Source organism: Scyliorhinus torazame, chromosome 8 (assembly GCF_047496885.1).
Source record: "Scyliorhinus torazame isolate Kashiwa2021f chromosome 8, sScyTor2.1, whole genome shotgun sequence".
Taxonomy (NCBI): domain Eukaryota; kingdom Metazoa; phylum Chordata; class Chondrichthyes; order Carcharhiniformes; family Scyliorhinidae; genus Scyliorhinus; species Scyliorhinus torazame.
This window is the reverse complement of record NC_092714.1, coordinates 218,216,262-218,234,715: the sequence shown is the minus strand read 5'-3', so window position 1 is coordinate 218,234,715 and position 18,454 is coordinate 218,216,262. Positions and strand designations below refer to the sequence as shown.

Sequence of the window (18,454 nt, the reverse complement as noted above, 5' to 3'; positions counted from 1 at the left end):
CGAAGTTGATTCAGAGAAGACCTGCCCTTCGAGTTCTGGATACAGAAGTGGACCCACTGCCCAATGCCAATGAGGAGAGAAGGGACACAGACTCAAGCCTGCCCGCTTGAATAGCGCCTGCGAGGAGGTGGCAGAGGCACTCAGTGCTGCCAGCCTCACCAGGAGGAGACAGTTCTTGATCTTGAGGTGTGGGGGTCACTGATGAGATCTCTACCTGGGAGGGGCAATGTGCCAGGGAGGGTTCCAAGGCCATGGTGCAGGTGTCTTTTGATTGGGGTGAGCTCTGCAAATTCCCTGCTTCCTCTGCAGTGGTTATGCTTCTGAAGAGTGCACTAAGGAATGTCAACAACTGGCAGGCCAGTGATTGAGCAAGGCCATGCCCATCCTTTGATGATACTGCTGGGGTATGGGGGTTTCCAGAGCAACGGACTGCATGGATTGCCAAATCAGCAAAGGCTCTCTGAACATTTACGGAACACAGTGAGCAGTCAGTGGTGTGAGCAGCCAGGAGGCTGTAAGTAGCACCGAAGGTGTGCTTTTAAATCACATACTGCAGCAATGGCAGTCTGTGCCAGACCACCCAAAACCGAGGGGGTCACCAGATTCCACAGATTTGGCATCATGTCATTCCATGCTACTTCCCCCACCAGGCAGCCACCCCCAGCATGCTCGAACGTTTTTGAGAGTTCTTTTAGCCTCTCACTTCCTTTCAACAGCCATGGCACCCAGTTCCCACTTGTAAATTTTTGCACCATACAACCAGAAGATACAAGAACAGAATTAGGCCATTTTGCCCATCCAGACTACTCCACCATTCAATAATGAAAAAAAATTTAGAGCACCCAATTATTTTTTTCCGATTAAGGGACAATTTAGCGCGGCCAGTCCACCTACCCTGCACATCTTTTGGCTGTGGGAGTGAGACCCAAACTGACACAGGGAGAATATGCAAACTCCACATGGACAGTGATCCGGGCTGGGATCGAACCCGGGTCCTCAGCACCGTGAGGCAGCAGTTACTAACCACTGAGCCACCGTGCTGCCCTTCCACCATTTAATCATGGCTGATATGTTTCTCAACCCCATTCCTTTTTCCCATAACCCCTGATTCCCTTATTAATTAAGAACCTAGCTATCTCTTGAAAATACTCAGTGTCTTGGCCTCCACAGCCTTCTGTGGCAATGAGTTCCACAGATTTACCACCATCTGGCTGAAGAAATTCCTCCTCATCTCTGTTTTAAAGGATTGTCATTTCAGTCTGAGGCTGTGCCATCGGGTTCTAGTTTCTCCCACATTCACTCTATCTAGGCCCCTCAGTGTTAAATAAGTTTCAGTGAGATCCCCCATATCCTTCTAAACTGCATCCAGTACAGACCCAGAGTCCTCAACCACTCCTCATATGACAAGTCCTTCATTCTGAGGATCATTCTTGTGAACCCCCTCTGGACCGCTCCAAGGCCACCAATTCTGCATCCACGTGACTTCTGCCGAGAGATATGGAGCATTGCGGAGGGGTGTAGACATGAAGTGTCAAACTCGCTTTTAAATCCATGCAAATGATGGTTTTGCATAGACCCGCCGGCCCATTTGAGTCGAAAGCCATCGCTATACAATAGAGGTAATAGGTGAGCTCTTCACATTTACTAAGGATGAATTGGTTTCTACCCAGCCCTCATTGTTGGAGTTCTAACTCAGACTTGTCTTTTGAGTAAATCACCAAACAATAGCAAGTGTGAATTCCACAGGTAGTATTCATACGGATATGTCAATTTAACCCAGGCTCATGCAATTAGGAACTTTCTGGAAGCTTCAGATAGGCTGTGTTGAAGTTTCAAAGTCACCGTCTTAGCAGTCTACCAGTGCCTATTTTAAATAAAAGACAGCTCCAGAAGTTTCTACACAAACACAGAGACCATATTTAAAGTTATGAATATGATTTGCCTTTGACTGAGCATAACACATGTACAGCACGGGTCTGCCTGCCTGATTGAGGGTGGCGGCTAGGGCGACGTCCGATGCGTCGCTCTCCACTTGAAAGGGCAGTGTCTCGCCTACTGCGTGCATCCCGGCCTTGGTTATATCGGCTCTGATATGGGCGAAGGCCTGCTGTGCCTCGGCTGTCAGGGGAAAATGGGTGGACTGAATGAGTGGGCGGGCCTTGTCCGCATAGTTTGGTACCCACTGGGCATAGTATGAGAAGAACCCCAGGCAGCATTTGAGGGCCTTGCGGCAGTGGGGGAGGGGCGCATGCGGTTGGGATCGGGCCCCGAAACTCCGCTCTGGACCACAAAGCCGAGTATGGCAAAGCGGGTTGTGCTAAGTTGGCCCGCAGCTCCAGGACCAGTCCTGCTCCGTAGGCACGCCGCCTCCACAAGGCGGACCCGTTGGTGGAAAGGGTGCAATTGCTCCATGCCAACCCCCAGTATGCCTACGTGGCGTACCCCGACGGGTATAAGATACTGTCTCCCTCAGGGACCCGGCACCAGCAGGTTCCACACACACACACACCTCTCCGGCCCGGGGCCACCCTCCCCCGGCAGTCCCAGCATTAACCCCACCAGGACCATCCGTCCTTCCCCTGCCCACGCCCGAGGATGGAGAGGATTTCGGCATGCTCCCGGAGTCACTGAACATCAGGCCAGCATCGACATCGCCGCCACTGCTACGTCGCTTCCAGCGGAACATCAAGGCACCAGACTGGTTAAATCTCTAACTGGCACCGGACTTCAAAAAACATTTTTTTCCCGATTAAATACTGTAAATATAAATTCATTGCTGTATATAGTTCTCCACCACCCCAACCGGACTCAATTTTAGCAGGGGGTGAATATGTTAAACCACTGTTGCACCTGTATTAGGTGATGTAAGGTAGGACCTGTACTACAGTTTCGCCGGTAGTCCCTGCCGGCTGGCTCCACCCAGTAGGCGGAGTATAAATATGCGTGTCCTCCATTCAGCAGCCATTTCGCCAGCTGCTGTGGGAGGCCACACATCTTAGAGCAATAAAGCCTCAGTTGTATCCAACTCTAGTCTTTGTTCAATTGATCGTACCTCAGCAGGCAAGATAACCACACTGGGAGGGTGGAGGCAGGTGCAGCACCCGTGTGGTCAGCGACGCGACAGGGCAGTGCCCCAACCTGGCCAAATTGGCACTGCCACATTGACACTGTCAGGTTGGCACTGCCAAGGGGTAGGGCACAATGGATGGGGCGGTCCTGATGCCAGTGGTGGGGGAGGGGCCTATCTCCTAACTTTGAGATCAGACAACCTTTAAATATGGCGTCGCAATCTGAATCCTGCCCATTGTGGAGTCTCACTGTAATATGCTCTCCCATGATTTACCTGAGGCATTGGTATCTAACCCCTTTGTCTCAGAGACCTCGGGCAAGAACTGTTCAGTGCTGGTCTCCAGAAATGGGGACCAGACAGAACGCCACTCGTGGGGGTCTCCCAGGGGATCGGAGTTGCTTGCCCTCTGGGCAGGGTGGCACCCTGGCACTGCTGGTGCCACATTGGCATTGGTAGCCTGTCATCTGGGTGCCAGCCTGGCACTATCAAGGTGCCCAGGTGGCAGTGTCAGCTGACAGAGATGGTGCCAGGCTGGCAGTGCCAAGCTGGCATTTTTCCCATGCCGGGGATCAGGGGTGCCTTGGTGGGGCACAGGGGGACCTGAGGTGAGTCATAGGTGAGTTTGGGCTTTGGGGGGATTTGGGGGTCATGTGGGGAGGGGTTGAGAGATCGGGATGCCATTTTCAAATGGCGTTGCGATCTCCTCCTGCACTAAGGCGTTCCGGCGAGCCGAACGCCTCAGTGCCGGAAACAGGATTCAGTGCAGGAAACAGGATCCAGTGCACCTCGGCGGGGCACTTTCTGCTGAGGCCCCGAATAGAACCAGAGTCCTGGTAGATAGCATGGTGTTTCTCGGCACTGCGAGCACCAGGAACACACGACTGAAGTTAAGGAACTCTGTTCCCATTCGGTTAGATCGCACCCATTACCTCCTGTAATTCACCTCAACTCTGTTTAATTATGAGCCATAAGGAGACCAGCTATAATGGTGGTATCCAAAAACAACAAGAACATGCAGCACACAGGATAACTTGGAATCGAGTCTGTTTCCACATTTTCTCTTCCCTTTTCAACAACTATCGGCAGCGCACAAATTGACTTGGCAGGGTAGGTGCATATGCTTTGGAAGCAAATGGTGTCCATGCCAGAGTCTTTTAAAATAAATGTTGGGAGCCCTGGCAAGAGAGATTACCAGTAGTTTTTCTTCCCCCCTACATCTTGTCAGATTGTTTTTAGATTGCATAGTTATTAATTTTGCACCTCAGATAGAAAGAAAATGAAAACAAGAATGCAGTATTTCAATGTAATGCCTCCAATCAAGTTTGATAACTTGGTAATGCTTTGCATTGAAATTGGGGTTTTGATTGTCAGGCAGCATGAAGATCGCAGTAATAATATTGTGTGTAAGTGAACCTATATTGTACAAAACCTATATAATTGTGGTCTGTTATTTTCTTGTAATTACCAGTTTCTGAAGTTATTTTATGTTTGTTTTTTTCAGTAAATACACTACAACTAAGTAACCACTAGAGGGAGCATCAGGGATGTCATAACATGCAGACACGCAACCAATGGGCCATTAGAACAGGACACAACCAATGGGTAATCAGGACACCCAGAGGTGGCATTACCACAAGGGGGCACTGCACGACCCAGATAAAAAGGACAAGGCACACAGGCTCTGCCTCTTCCACTGGCAGAAACCATGAGAGCAGGGCAGGGTTGATTATCAGCAACATCACACCGTAGCACATGGTCGAGAGCAAGCTTATATAGTTAGCAGAATAGACTGAGTTACTAGAGGCAGATTAGTAGAATGTCGAACTCATTTAAGAGCATTGTTAATTGTTCAATAAATATGTTAAACCTATTTCCGAGTCTGGAGCATCTTTCAGCAGAGCCTACATCAAGTGGCAGCTTATGTTACGAGCAATAACATAACACAACACCCGGAAAGCAGAGAATTCTACAGCTTTAGCAATTAGTCAGTCCTGATGGTTCAAAGATTGACTTGATGATCTTGCAACATACAAAACCGATGGAAAAAATAGCCCTTTAAAGCGTAAGCTTTTGACATGTCAGGAAAAAAAATCACTGTTACAAAATACTTCAACAGATTTCACTACCTTCTAATTGCTAGGTTTCTGCTCATCTGAGCTTAATTGGCATTCTTCACTTACAGCTCCAACAAATCTGAGAACAGTATAAATTATAACGTCACACATAACAAACAGACCATGCTGAAAAGTTCTTGTAAAAATATCCCTCGACTGCAAAGAAACTATGTGGAGCAGGGAATCAACTTCCTGGTATGTTTTCTTTTCCTCTTTCCCTGCACGTCAGCTCAAATATAAATTACAAAACATATGAATATATCTCTACAGAAGGAATGCAAAGATGTTGAATAAAATAAGGACATATGTAATTCACATGGTTTTTCTTCTGACATACATACCCAAGTGTCCAAACACCGAACCTTGGTGGGAGGTGGGAATAATAGAATCCATAAGTTACTGCAGTCTCCTGAAGCTTGCTTGATTGTTTTAGAGGGGTTGGAGAATTTCCCAGAGGTTATCATTAATTGGCCTCAGGCTTGTACTTCTCCAGTAAGATTTCGGGGTTGAGGGCATTGCTTGTGGTTGCATTGTGTCAGGATGGGCTGGATCATTCTTTCCAGTTCCTTTTGTGTCTCCAGATGCACTTTTCTATTTGTTAACTTGTATCTTAAAATTTTCAATCTGGACAGTTCCCCCCATACCTCTCTGCCACCTGAACCCCCACCCAGTATTTCCATCGTCACCTGATCCTGAAGTGATTTCTGCCAGTACTGATGGCATTTAGAGTACGAGAGGTATGCAATCAAATAATAGTTTATTAATGGGAAAGAATAATTAATCGTGTGTCTACTGTAAATTGCCACATTTCATATGTTAAAAAGCTGCTGAAATTCAAACCTATCTCTTTTATCTCCTGCTTGTTTTTCAAAACTCAACAGTCATTAACCCATTTATTTACGAATGTGAAAGAGCAGTCAACTATCAAAACCCTGTATAACTGCTGGCTCCAAACATACATTGGAGGTTTCCAGTAGTTAACGAAGGGTTTATTGATGAAAGGCAAAGGCAGTTAGATAACAGCGACACAACACTGTACAACACGTCTTTAGCTCCACACTGCCCGGGGTCCAACACCCAGGGCCCTGCTCAAACTCCCCATTGGTCAAGGCTTGCGTGCTCCCGCGAGCTTCGCCCCAAGCCGTTCACTTGGTCAGTGGAGCTCGCCCTCTTAAAGGGGCCACGCTACCACATCCCTCCCCCTTTAGGTCCCTTAATACACTATCCTAAAAACTATCTGAAATGGATGCTTTGGAGAGGGTGCAGAGGAGATTTACCAGGTTGATGCCTGAACAGGAGGGCATGTCCTATGAAGAAAGGTTGAGGGAGCTAGGGCTTTTCTCACTGGAGCGAAGAAGGAAGAGAGGTGACTTGATAGAGGTGCACAAGGTGATGAGAGGCATGGATAGAGTGGATAGCCAGAGATTTTTCCCCAGGGTGGAAATGGCTGTCACAAGGCGACATAATTTTAAGGTGATTGGAAGAAGATATAGGGGAGATGTCAGAAGTAGGTTCTTTACACAGAGAGTGGTGGGTGCGTGGAATGCACTGCCAGCGGAGGTGATGGAGTCAGAGTCATTAGGGACAATTAAGCGACTCTTGAACAGGCACATGGACAGCAGAAAATTGAAGGGGTGTAGGCATTGCGCTGGTCAAGGAGACACAGCCTGAGTGAGTGAGACACAGACAGAGTGAGAAGTTGGTAATTTGGTGCAGTGAGGTAATTCGGTGAAGAGTGGGAGAAGGTGCTTTTTCCCGACTGTTTTGTTCTCTCTCTTTCTCCGGGCCTAATTTTGGGAGCCGTTCGGAGGAGGAGGAGCAATCTCTGTGAGTATAAAAACCTAACGGTAACTTCGTTTTCCATTTTTTTCCCCCAAAAGTGACGTCAGAGGGAAGCTGTGATCTGACTGGTTGATAGCAAATCTGCCCCAAATTTAAAAAAAACACAGCTAAACTCGTAAACTTAAATTAAACTAATTAATTAATTAGTGATGGCTGGTCAGGTGATGTGCTTGAGCTGCTTGATGTGGGAGCTGGCAGATCCCATTGCGAGCTGCAGCGACCACATCTGCAGTAAGTGTTGGCTGCTTGAAGAGCTCCGGCTCAGAGTTGATGAGCTGGAGTCTGAGCTTCAAACACTGAGGCACATCTGGGAGGGGGAGACTTACCTGGACACTGTGTTTCAGGAGGCAGTCACACCTGTCAGAGTAAGTAGTTTAAATCCTGCCAGTGGCCAGGGACAGCAGGGTGCGACTGCAAGTCAGGCAGGTAAAGGGAACCAGCAGTCAGGAACTCAGGAGCCTCAGCCCTTGACCCTGTCGAACAGGTATGAGGCACTTGCTCCCTGTGTGGATGGCGAACAGGGCTGCAGGAAGGATGAGTCAGCTGACCAAGGCACCATGGTTCAGCAGGCCATTCAAGGGGAGGGAGTAAATAGGCAAGTTGTAGTTGTAGGGGATTCTATTATCAGGGGGATAGATAGTATCCTTTGTCAGCAGGATAAAGAGTCCCGCATGGTATGTTGCCTGCCCGGTGCTAGGGTGCGGGACATCTCTGACCGGCTTGAATGGATACTGGAGAGGGGGAGGATCCAGTTGTTGTGGTCCATGTCGGTACCAACAACATAGGCAAGTCTAGAAACGAGGACCTGTTTAGAGATTATAAAGAGCTAGGATTCAAATTAAAAAACAGGTCCTCAAGGGTCATAATCTCCAATTTACTGCCCGAGCCACGTGCAAATTGGCATAGGGAGGCAAGAATAAAGGAAGTTAACATGTGGCTGAAAGAGTGGTGTGGGAAAAGAGGTTCCTTTTTATGGGACTCTGGCATCAGTTTTGGGACAGGGGGGACCTATACCGTTGGGATGGTCTCCACCTGAACCGAGCTGGGACCAGTGTTCTGGCGAAAAGATTAAATAGGGTGGTCAATAGGACTTTAAACTAGTGATTGGGGGGGAAGGGAAAGTCAGGGAACCAAGAGGTGAAGTAATCAGTGGGAAGCGTAGCTGCTTAGGAATACAAAAAAGCACGAAAAGACAGAACTCAGGAGAGGTTACGATAGTCCCCATCCCACAAAATATGACACAGTGTATGGAAAGGCTCAGTAAACCAAGGTCCACCACACTAAGAAAACAAAAAGGGACGGTCAATAGAGAATTAAAGGTGCTATATTTAAATGCGCGCAGTGTACGGAACAAGGTAGATGAGCTTGTGGCCCAGATTGTGACTGGCAAGTATGATGTGGTAGGCATCACAGAGACGTGGTTGCAGGGCTGGCATTTAAACATCCAGGGATTCACAACCTATCGAAAAGACAGAGAGGTGGGCAGAGGGGGCGGGGTTGCCTTGTTAATTAGGAATGAAATTAAATCAATAGCACTAAACAACATAGGGTCAAATGATGTGGAGTCTGTGTGGGTAGAGTTGATGAACCACAAAGGCAAAAAAAACATAATGGGAGTTATGTACAGGACTCCTAACTGTGGTCAGGACCGGGGGCACAAAATGCACCACGAAATAGAAAGTGCATGTCAGAAAGGCAAGGTCACAGTGATCATGGGGGACTTCAATATGCAGGTGGACTGGTTAAATAATGCTGCCAGTGGACCCAAGGAAAGGGAATTCATTGAATGTTTACAGGAGGGCTTTTTGGAACAACTTGTGATGGAGCCCATGAGGGAACAGGCCATTCTGGACTGAGTGTTATGTAATGAGCCAGACTTGATTAAAGATCTTAAAGTAAGGGAACACTTAGGAGGCAGTGATCATAATATGGTAGAATTCAATCTCCAATTTGAAAGAAAGAAGGTAGAATCAGATGTAAAGGTGTTACAGTTAAATAAAGGTAACTACAGGGGCATGAGGGAGGAACTGACGAAAATCGACTGGGAGCAGAGCCTAGTGGGAAAGACAGTAGAACAGCAATGGCCGGAGTTTCTGGGAGTAATTGAGGACACAGTACAGAGGTTCATCCCAAAGAAAAGAAAGGTTATCAGAGGGGGGATTAGTCAGCCATGGCTGACAAAGGAAGTTAGGGAATGAATCAAAGCAAAAGAGAAAGCCTATTATGTGGCAAAGAGTAGTGGGAAGTCAGAAGATTGGGAAGGCTACAAAAGCAAACAGAGAATAGCAAAGAGAGAAATAAGGAAAGAGAGGATCAAATATGAAGGTAGGCTAGCCAGTAACATTAGGAATGATAGTAAAAGTTTCTTTAAATACATTAAAAACGAACGGGAGGCAAAAGTAGACATTGGGCCGCTCCAAAATGATGCTGGTAATCTAGTGATGGGAGACAAGGCAATAGCTGAGGAATTAAAAAAGTACTTTGCGTCAGTCTTCACAGTAGAAGACATGGGTAATATCCCAACAATTCAGGAGAGTCAGGGGGCAGAGTTGAATATGGTAGCCATCACAAAGGAGAAAGTGCTAGAGAGACTAAGAGGTCTAAAAATTGATAAATCTCCAGGCCCAGATGGGCTACATCCTTGAGTTCTAAAGGAGATAGCTGAAGAAATAGTGGAGGCGTTGGTTATGATCTTTCAAAAGTCACTGGAGTCAGGGAAAGTCCCAGAGGATTGGAAAATCGCTGTTGTAACCCCCCTGTTCAAGAAGGGAACAAGGAAAAAGATGGAAAATTATAGGCCAATTAGCCTAAACTCGGTTGTTGGCAAGATTCTAGAATCCATTGTTAAGGATGAGATTTCAAATCCTTGGAAGTGCAGGGTCGGATTAGGACAAGTCAGCATGGATTTAGTAAGGGGAGGTCGTGCCTGACAAACCTGTTAGAGTTCTTTGAAGAGATAACAAATAGGTTAGACCAAGGAGAGCCAATGGATGTTATCTATCTTGACTTCCAAAAGGCCTTTGATAAGGTGCGTCACGGGAGACTGCTGAGTAAAATAAGGGCCCATGGTATTCGAGGCAAGGTACTAACATGGATTGACGATTGGCTGTCAGGCAGAAGGCAGAGAGTTGGGATAAAAGGTTCTTTTTCAGAATGGCAACCCGTGACGAGTGGTGTCCCGCAGGGTTCAGTGTTGGGGCCACAGCTGTTCTCTTTATATATTAACGATCTAGAAGATGGGACTGGCTAAGTTTGCCGATGATACAAAGATAGGTGGAGGGGCAGGTAGTACGGAGGAGGTGGGGAGGCTGCAGAAATATTTAGACAGTTTAGGAGAGTGGTCCAAGAAATGGCTGATGAAATTCAACGTGGGCAAGTGCGAGGTCTTGCACTTTGGAAAAAAGAATAGAGGCATGGACTATTTTCTAAACGGTGACAAAATTCATAATGCTGAAGTGCAGAGGGACTTGTGAGTCCTAGTCCAGGATTCTCTAAAGGTAAACTTGCAGGTTGAGTCCGTAATTAAGAAAGCAAATGCAATGTTGTCATTTTTCTCAAGAGGCTTGGAATATAAAAGCAGGGATGTACTTCTGAAGCTTTATAAAGCATTAGTGAGGCCCCATTTAGAATACTGTGAGCAATTTTGGGCCCCACACCTCAGGAAGGACACACTGGCACTGGAGCGGGTCCAGCGGAGATTCACACGGATGATCCCAGGAATGGTAGGCCTAACATACGATGAACGTCTGAGGATCCTGGGATTATATTCATTGGAGTTTAGGAGGTTGAGGGGAGATCTAATAGAAACTTACAAGATAATGAATGGCTTAGATAGGGTGGATGTAGGGAAGTTGTTTCCATTAGCAAGGGAGACTAGGACCCAGGGGCACAGCCTTAGAATAAAAGGGAGTCACTTTAGAACAGAGATGAGGAGACATTTCTTCAGCCAGAGAGTGGTGGGTCTGTGGAATTCATTGCCACAGAGATCGGTGGAGGCCGGGACGTTGAGTGTCTTTAAGACAGAAGTTGATAAAAGCTTGATTTCTTGAGGAATTAAGGGCTATGGCGAGAGAGCGGGTAAATGAAGTTGAAATCAGCCATGATTGAATGGTGGAGTGGACTCGATGGGCTGAATGGCCTTACTTCCGCTCCTATGTCTTATGGTCTTATGGTTAGGCTGATCTTAGATTAGATAAAGGGTTGACACAACATTGGTGGCTGAATGGCCTGTACTGTGCTGTACTGTTCTATGTTCTATGTTCTATGTTCTAAAAGTTATCATTTAAACAGGAACAACCGAGGAAAGAGAGTCCATCAGAATGTTCATTGGTCCTGCGACCTCTGGGTCCTTCTGGACCTCGGTAGCCCTGCCATAGGCTCGGCAATCGTTTGGGCGAATGAGTGGTCCACAGTCGATGCTTCCTCAGGTTGGACCACTTCAGCAACAGGCGAACTAGCCTCACCAGCCTCGAGTGATGCAGCTGGTTGAACAGGAGTGGGAGCCCCTACCTCCCCTTGGCTGGATCGAGTTACAGGAGCATTCACAATGAAGCTGGACTTGTCAACTCCACGTTGGGGGTCGCCACCCCTCGACTCCTCAGGTGGTCAACATGCTTTTGATGGTCTTTCCAATAACATCAACCACATAAGACAGCAGCCCTGACTGGGCCACAACCCATCCTTCTAACTAAGGCAAACCAGTAGTGAAATTCAGACCAAAAGCAGGTCGGCCATCCGGACCAACCTGTCCCCTCTTTGCTCTGACTGCTGAGTCTTCTGGAAGGCCTGTCTTGCCTCCACCAACCCCCACCAAATTTCAAGATCCAATCGGGTTCTCAACTGGTGTGACCCCAATGGTTGAATGAGGTGTTGGGTTATACAACAACAAAAAATTAGCCAACCTCTGGCGAAGTTGTGTATCTGACTGCTTTTTCATAGAATCATAGAATTTACAGTGCAGAAGGAGGCCGTTCGGCCCATCGAGTCTGCACCAGCCCTTGGAAAGAGCACCCGACTTAAGGCCACACCTCCACCCTATCCCCATAATCCAGTAACCCCACCTAACATTTTTGTTCACTAAGGGCAATTTAGCATGGCCTATCCAGCTAACCTGCACATCTTTGGATTGTGGGGGAAATCGGAGCACCCGGATGAAACCCACACAGACACGGGGAGAACGTGCAGACTCCACAGAGATAGTGACCCAAGCCAGGAATCGAACCTGGGACCCTGGAGCTGTGAAGCAATTGTGCTAACCACTGTGTTACCATGCTGCCCCCCTGGCATTCTTGAAAGTTTGAACGATCTGCTCAACCAGACAGTTCGATGCTGGGTGGTATTGCATGCCATTTGCTCTAACAAAATGCTGGAAATCATGGCCGGTGAGAAGGTCCAAAACAATTGCCTCGGGAAGCCCATGAATGGCAAACACTCGGCGCAAAGTATCTACTGTGGCAACCAACGTAGTCGTCCCCATCTCCTGGATAGGTAGCCACTTCAAGTGGGCATCTACCAGATCCAAAAACATCTTACCCAGAAACGAGCCTGCATAATTAACATGGACACTGGTCCATGGGCGACCTGGCAATTAACAAGGGTGAAGGGTGGCGGAAGGTGGAAAATGTTGCTGCATTTAGCAATGGTGGCACTGTTGTACTAGTTCTTCAATGACTTTGTCTATGTCAGGCCATCATATGTAACTATACACCAACATCTTAATTTTGATCTTCCCTGGGTGGGTGTTGTGTAAATTTCTGAAGGAGGGGTCACACTAGCCTGAGGTGGAATGACCTCCTATGATTCCCAAAGAATCACGTTGTCTTACATGTCAATTTGTCTTGACGAGTGAAGTAGAGCCTCAGCTACTCAGACTTCTCGTAATGCCAGTAGACTGCATCATTCATTTAACCAAAAATAATAAGATCTTTTTGGGTCCAACTGTGGACATGTCCCACGGACACTGGCAGGGTGTCCTGGACGTTTGGAGTTGAATTATTCCCTGGAGTACTGTGTTGGTGGAATACTCTTGGATAGGGGCAGACAACATAATGCATCTGCATTAGCAATTTGCGGCCCAGGCTGGTGCTGAAAAGCATAATTGCAAACAGACAACAGCAGGGCCCAATGTTGCACCCTTGATGAGGGATAGGCAGTATGCACTTATCGTCCCTTAACAGACCCAATAATGGCTTGTGGTCAGTCATTATGTTGAACCGTCAACCATACACATACTGGTGTAACTTCTTCACACCGAATGTAACCACAAAGCTCTCCTTCCATTGCCTTCCTTAATAATTGGTGGAATTGTACCAAGTTGTGGATAGATTTGAAATAAACCTTCCATAGTAATTGACTATACCAAGGGAAGATTTAAGCTTCCTGACATTCTTGGTGAAGGAACATCTTGTATGGCCTTGATCTTTTCTTCCAAAGGGTGCATCCCTGTTGCATCAATGTGAAATCCTAGGTACGTCAATTCAGAGACATCAAAGGTACATTTTTCATGTTTTAGGCAGACTCCAGTCACACAAAACCTCTTTAATACTTCCTCCAGGCTGGCCATGTGTTCTTCTGGTGTAGTGCCAGTGACTAGCATGTCATGAAGGTAAACCAGCGCCTTGCGAATCCCTTGGAGAAGATTTTCCATTGTTCACTGGCAGATGACGCAGGCTAAAGTGATGCCGAATGGCAGTCTGGTATACTGGAAGAGGCCTTTGTGGGTATTGATTGTGCAAATCTCTGAGCCTCCTCACCCAACTCTAGTTGCAGGTAGGAGTGACTGAGGTCCAATTTTGAATAGATGAGGCCCCCTGCCAGCTTGGCATAGAGGTCTTCAATTCGGGGAATCGGATCCTGATTGATCTAGGTAGCTTGATTTATGGTCATCTTATAGTCTCCACAAATCCGTATTGACTGATCAGGCTTAAGGACAGAGACTATCAGCATCATGCACTCTGGAAACTGAACTGGCTTGATGATACCCAGCTCTTCCAATCTCTTTGGCTCTGCTTCAACCTTCTGATGCCTTCATATGGCACTAGCCTGGCTCTGAAGAATTGAGGCGTTGAATCCGGATCGACATGTATCTTGGCTTTTAAGCCCTTAATTCCGCCCAATTCTTTGTGGAAAACGTCTTCATACCATCTTAAGACATCTTGGAGGATACCATCAGATATTTCGAAGATTTCCAGCCAGTTGAGCTTAATCTTCTGCAGCCAATCTCTTCCCAAGAGATTGGGTCTATGTCCTTGCACGACAACCAAAGACAGATTGGCCTCCTGCCCTCTGTAGACCACTGCAGTGCTACCTGTTCAGAGGATCTTTACAATTTCTTTGGTGTATGGCAAAAGTTTGGCTGTAGTGCTCTTCAAACTTAAAGACTGTGTTCTTCCACATTGTAAGAAGTCTTACAACACCAGGTAAAAGTCCAACAGGTTTGTTTCGATATCACTAGCTTTCGGAGCGCTGCTCCGTCCTCAGGTGAATGAAGAGGTATGTTCCAGAAACATATAGATAGACAAATTCAAAGATGCCAGACAATACTCGGAATGCGAGCATTAGCAGGTGATTCAATCTTTACAGATCCAGAGATGGGGTAACCCCAGGTTAAAGAGGTGTGAATTGTGCCAAGCCAGGACAGTTGGTAGGATTTTGCAGGCCAGATGGTGGGGGATGAATGTAATGCGGCATGAATCCCAGGTCCCGGTTGAGGCCGCACTCATGTGTGCGGAACTTGGCTATAAGTTTCTGCTCGGCGATTCTGCGTTGTCGCGGGTCCTGAAGGCCGCCTTGGAGAACGATTACCCGGAGATCAGAGGCTGAATGCCCTTGACTGCTGAAGTGTTCCCCGACTGGAAGGGAACATTCTTGCCTGGTGATTGTCGCGTGATGTCCGTTCATTCGTTGTCGCAGCGTCTTGCACATAGGTATTGGAAGGTCTGCTCATCACTGTGGGCACTAAAGCCCCCGGTGTTGGCTTCCATTTTAAGGGGTCTACCATTTACCCTTAAGACAATTTCAATTGGAGCCGTTTTTTTCCAATTGGACTGCATTCAATCGATTCTCTTATATTCTCTTCTCCAGCAATTTTCTCCACTATGTTAAGTGGTGCAGTGGTCTGTTACTGCTGTTGTTTTGTTTTGAATTGGTATGCTTTGCCTCACGCAGAAATGTGCTTGAATGTGTCCCCTTCGGTTGCAATAGAAACACATGAACTTCCGATCATGACATGTCTCCTGGGGATGGTCCCACGCAACGATAGCAGTGCACCTCGGATTCTGTTTAATGCCAGATTCCTTCCCACTCCTTGGGTTCTGGTCCTGTCCCGTATCTGGCTCTGAGCTGTGCCTGTTGACCTTGCCACACCTCATGGCAGTACCACTCCATACTAGGTTAATCTCCCTTTCTGCCATGCATTGAAGCTGAGCGGCATATCTTTTGGCACATTCCATCATCTGAGCTATCATGACCGCTTTTTCCAACGTAATTGTGGTCCCTGCCAGAAGTTTATTCTAGATATTAAGGTTATGGATCCCCCAAACCAGCCGATCGTGCAACATGTCATTGAGCACAGTCCCAATCTCAGTGCTTAGCAAGTTGACAAAGCCTTGCTATAAACGCTGAGACAGACTCTTCACAGTGCCTCACTGCAGAGTTACACTTATAATGTTGGAGGATAATCAAGGGTCTTAGGTTGTAATGTTCTTTAAACAATTTCAATATCTGGTCAAAAGTCTTCACATCGGGTACCTCCTGGGATTTGAGCTTCCTGGACTAATGGCGGCACCCGTGGGGGCACTCTTTTTCTTCCGCCTTCGCCATGGTCTTCACTATGACAGAGGCGGAAGAGACCCCCTCCACTGCGCATGCGCGGGATGCCGTGAGCGGCCGCTGATGCTCCCGCGCATGCGTTGCCTGGCGAAGTCCTTTCGGCGCTGGCAGGCGTGGCGCCAAAGGCCTTTCCCGCCAGCCGGCGGGGCGGAAATCACTCCGGCGCGGGCCTAGCCCCTCAAGGTGAGGGCTTGGCCCCTAAAGGTGCGGAGAATTCCGCACCTTTGGGGCGGCCCGATGCCGGAGTGGTTCCCACCACTCCATTACGCCGGATTCCCCTGCCCCGCTGGGTAGGGGAGAATCCCGGCCCATGTTCCCTATGAGAGTGTATATGAGAAAGCTGTTAAGTACAATTGTTTATGAATTTACTGAGATAAACAGTTTTATTTAATATTTGATATCAAGATATGGGCTACATGAGCAAGGCAGCATTTCAAAAAAAAAATTTTAAAAAAAAATTTAGAGTACCCAATTGTTTTTTTCCAATTAAGGGGCAATTTAGCATGGCCAATCCACCTAAGCTTCACATCTTTGGGTTGTGGGGGTGAAGCCCACGCAGACACGGGGAGAATGTGCAAACTCCACACGGACAGTGACCTTGGGCCGGGATTCGAACCCGGGTCCTCAGTGCCGTAGGCAGCAATGCTAACCACTGTGCCACCGTGCTTGCAAGGCTGCATTTGATGTCCATTGATGGTTTGCCCTGAAAAGGTGGTGGTGCATCTGCCGCTGAATTGGTGTTGTCCTTGTGGTGATGATGTTTCCACATTAATGTAAGGTAACAAATCTGAGGATTTTGGCCCAACAACATTGAAATTGTTGCTATACCTTCACTCAGCATGATATGTAAATTGGAGGGGATGGTGCTCCAATGATTTTGCAGCTTTTGACTTTCTTGGTGGTAAAGATATTAGGGTTGGGAGATACTGTCAAAGTAAGTGTGGTGAGTTGATCCTGTTCATCTTGTAAATAGTGCACAGAGCAATCACAATGCACTGGTCTTGGAAAAGTTTCATGTGAGTTCAGTAGCAGGGATAATGTATTGTAATGACTGTAAATGCAAAGAAGTTTGAAGAAATATGTTGGTGGGGTCTGCATAAATCTGATAGTTCGGATATTCTCTCTTTATGTTGTAACTTCCCAAATCTTGATAACATTTTATATACTTTTCCTGAAATGCAATCACAAGGACTACACCAATTCCTGAAGTACAAACACTCCTTAAATAATTCTATATTCATCTTTAAAGATACATCAAATATGAAGCACAAGATTAAAGTCATATAACAAGTAATCTCAAATGAACCGATTGATACCAGAGCCTCAGAGAAAACCACTGAGTGACAATAAAGTCAACATGAAAAGTTAAAATACAGTTTGCAAGTTTGTTACTTCTCCAACTTACACAAATTGGTTAAAAAAAACCAATAATGTACAACCCAGTTTAAAGCTTAGTGTACTAACTTAATCCAACATCCGAGACTGTATACAAGGACTGGAGAACAAGAAAACAATAAGACCATAAGACATAGGAGCAGAATTCGGCCACCCGGCTCATCGAGTCTGCTCCGCCATTCAATCATGGCTGATATAGAACAATCTTACACATGCACATCTATCAGGGGATGAAATTCCTGACATTAATAACTTTAGCAAGAAAGTTAATCCATTTAAAATATGAGGCTTCCTATTTCATGCTCGCACAGATTCTTTCTGCTAAAGCTGATTAAAAAAACCTATAGGAGAAATGTCATTCCTCCTGTGTTCTAGAATGCTTGAGGAAAGTTAACTAATTTTAAGCAGACACCAAGAAATGGAAGAGGCTGGCAAAACATCTCGCTGCAAACATGTAAAGACCAAGTATCAATAGCTCAGCTGACTATCTCATTACTTTTATTAGTACATTAATATCGATCTTAACGCAACTTGTACAGCCCTATCACTGCTATCATATTTGCATTCACTCCCTAATGAACTTCCTGATGACAAATGAAAAGTATTTCAATGTTGCCAACTCACTGTTGTTGAATTAAAAAAAATATTAATTTCTTAAATGCATTGTGGCATTGTCATGCAAGAGTGCCTTTAAGAAATGGATATGTAAGCAATGTATCTTTAAGAAAACAGTGATGCCAGAAAGTGGGTGGAGCTCAGCTCAGTTCAGCCATTTTGCAGTTTGGTTTACAGTTTAAAAAGTGCCTGGCTGGTTTTGCTGAGAGCAGTTTAAAAGTAGAAAGCCAGTTTGAGACAGCAGCTTGAGAAGCTCTGGTTTGTTGTGATCTGCTTAGAAGGGAGAAAGCCAGGTTTGAGAAAGCAGCATGGGTGTGTCTGTGGGTTTCCAGAGAGCTGCATGAAGAAAGCAAAGTGCTGGAGCTGAAGTCACCCAAGCTAGTATATCTCTGCCATTCTACAGAAAATATATATATCCTTTAACCTGATGTGATACTGTTTAAAGGTGTTAAGTCTCTTGGAAGTTTGAAGGAACATTTTAAGGAATTATTTACTGTTGCAATATTTTCTGAGTTATCTTTGAAGTAAGGGGTGTTAAGAGATCCAATGTTTATTTAAGATGTTAAGTTGAGTTCATGGAATAAACAGT

The 18,454-nt window shown here is 46.4% G+C and overlaps 1 protein-coding gene across 3 annotated transcripts in view; it reads right to left on the bottom strand.

Annotated features, from left to right (window-relative positions):
- LOC140428374 (cadherin-4-like) overlaps window positions 1-18,454 on the bottom strand; it is a 1,038,564-nt gene that overhangs the window by 48,016 nt on the left and 972,094 nt on the right. The window lies entirely within an intron of this gene.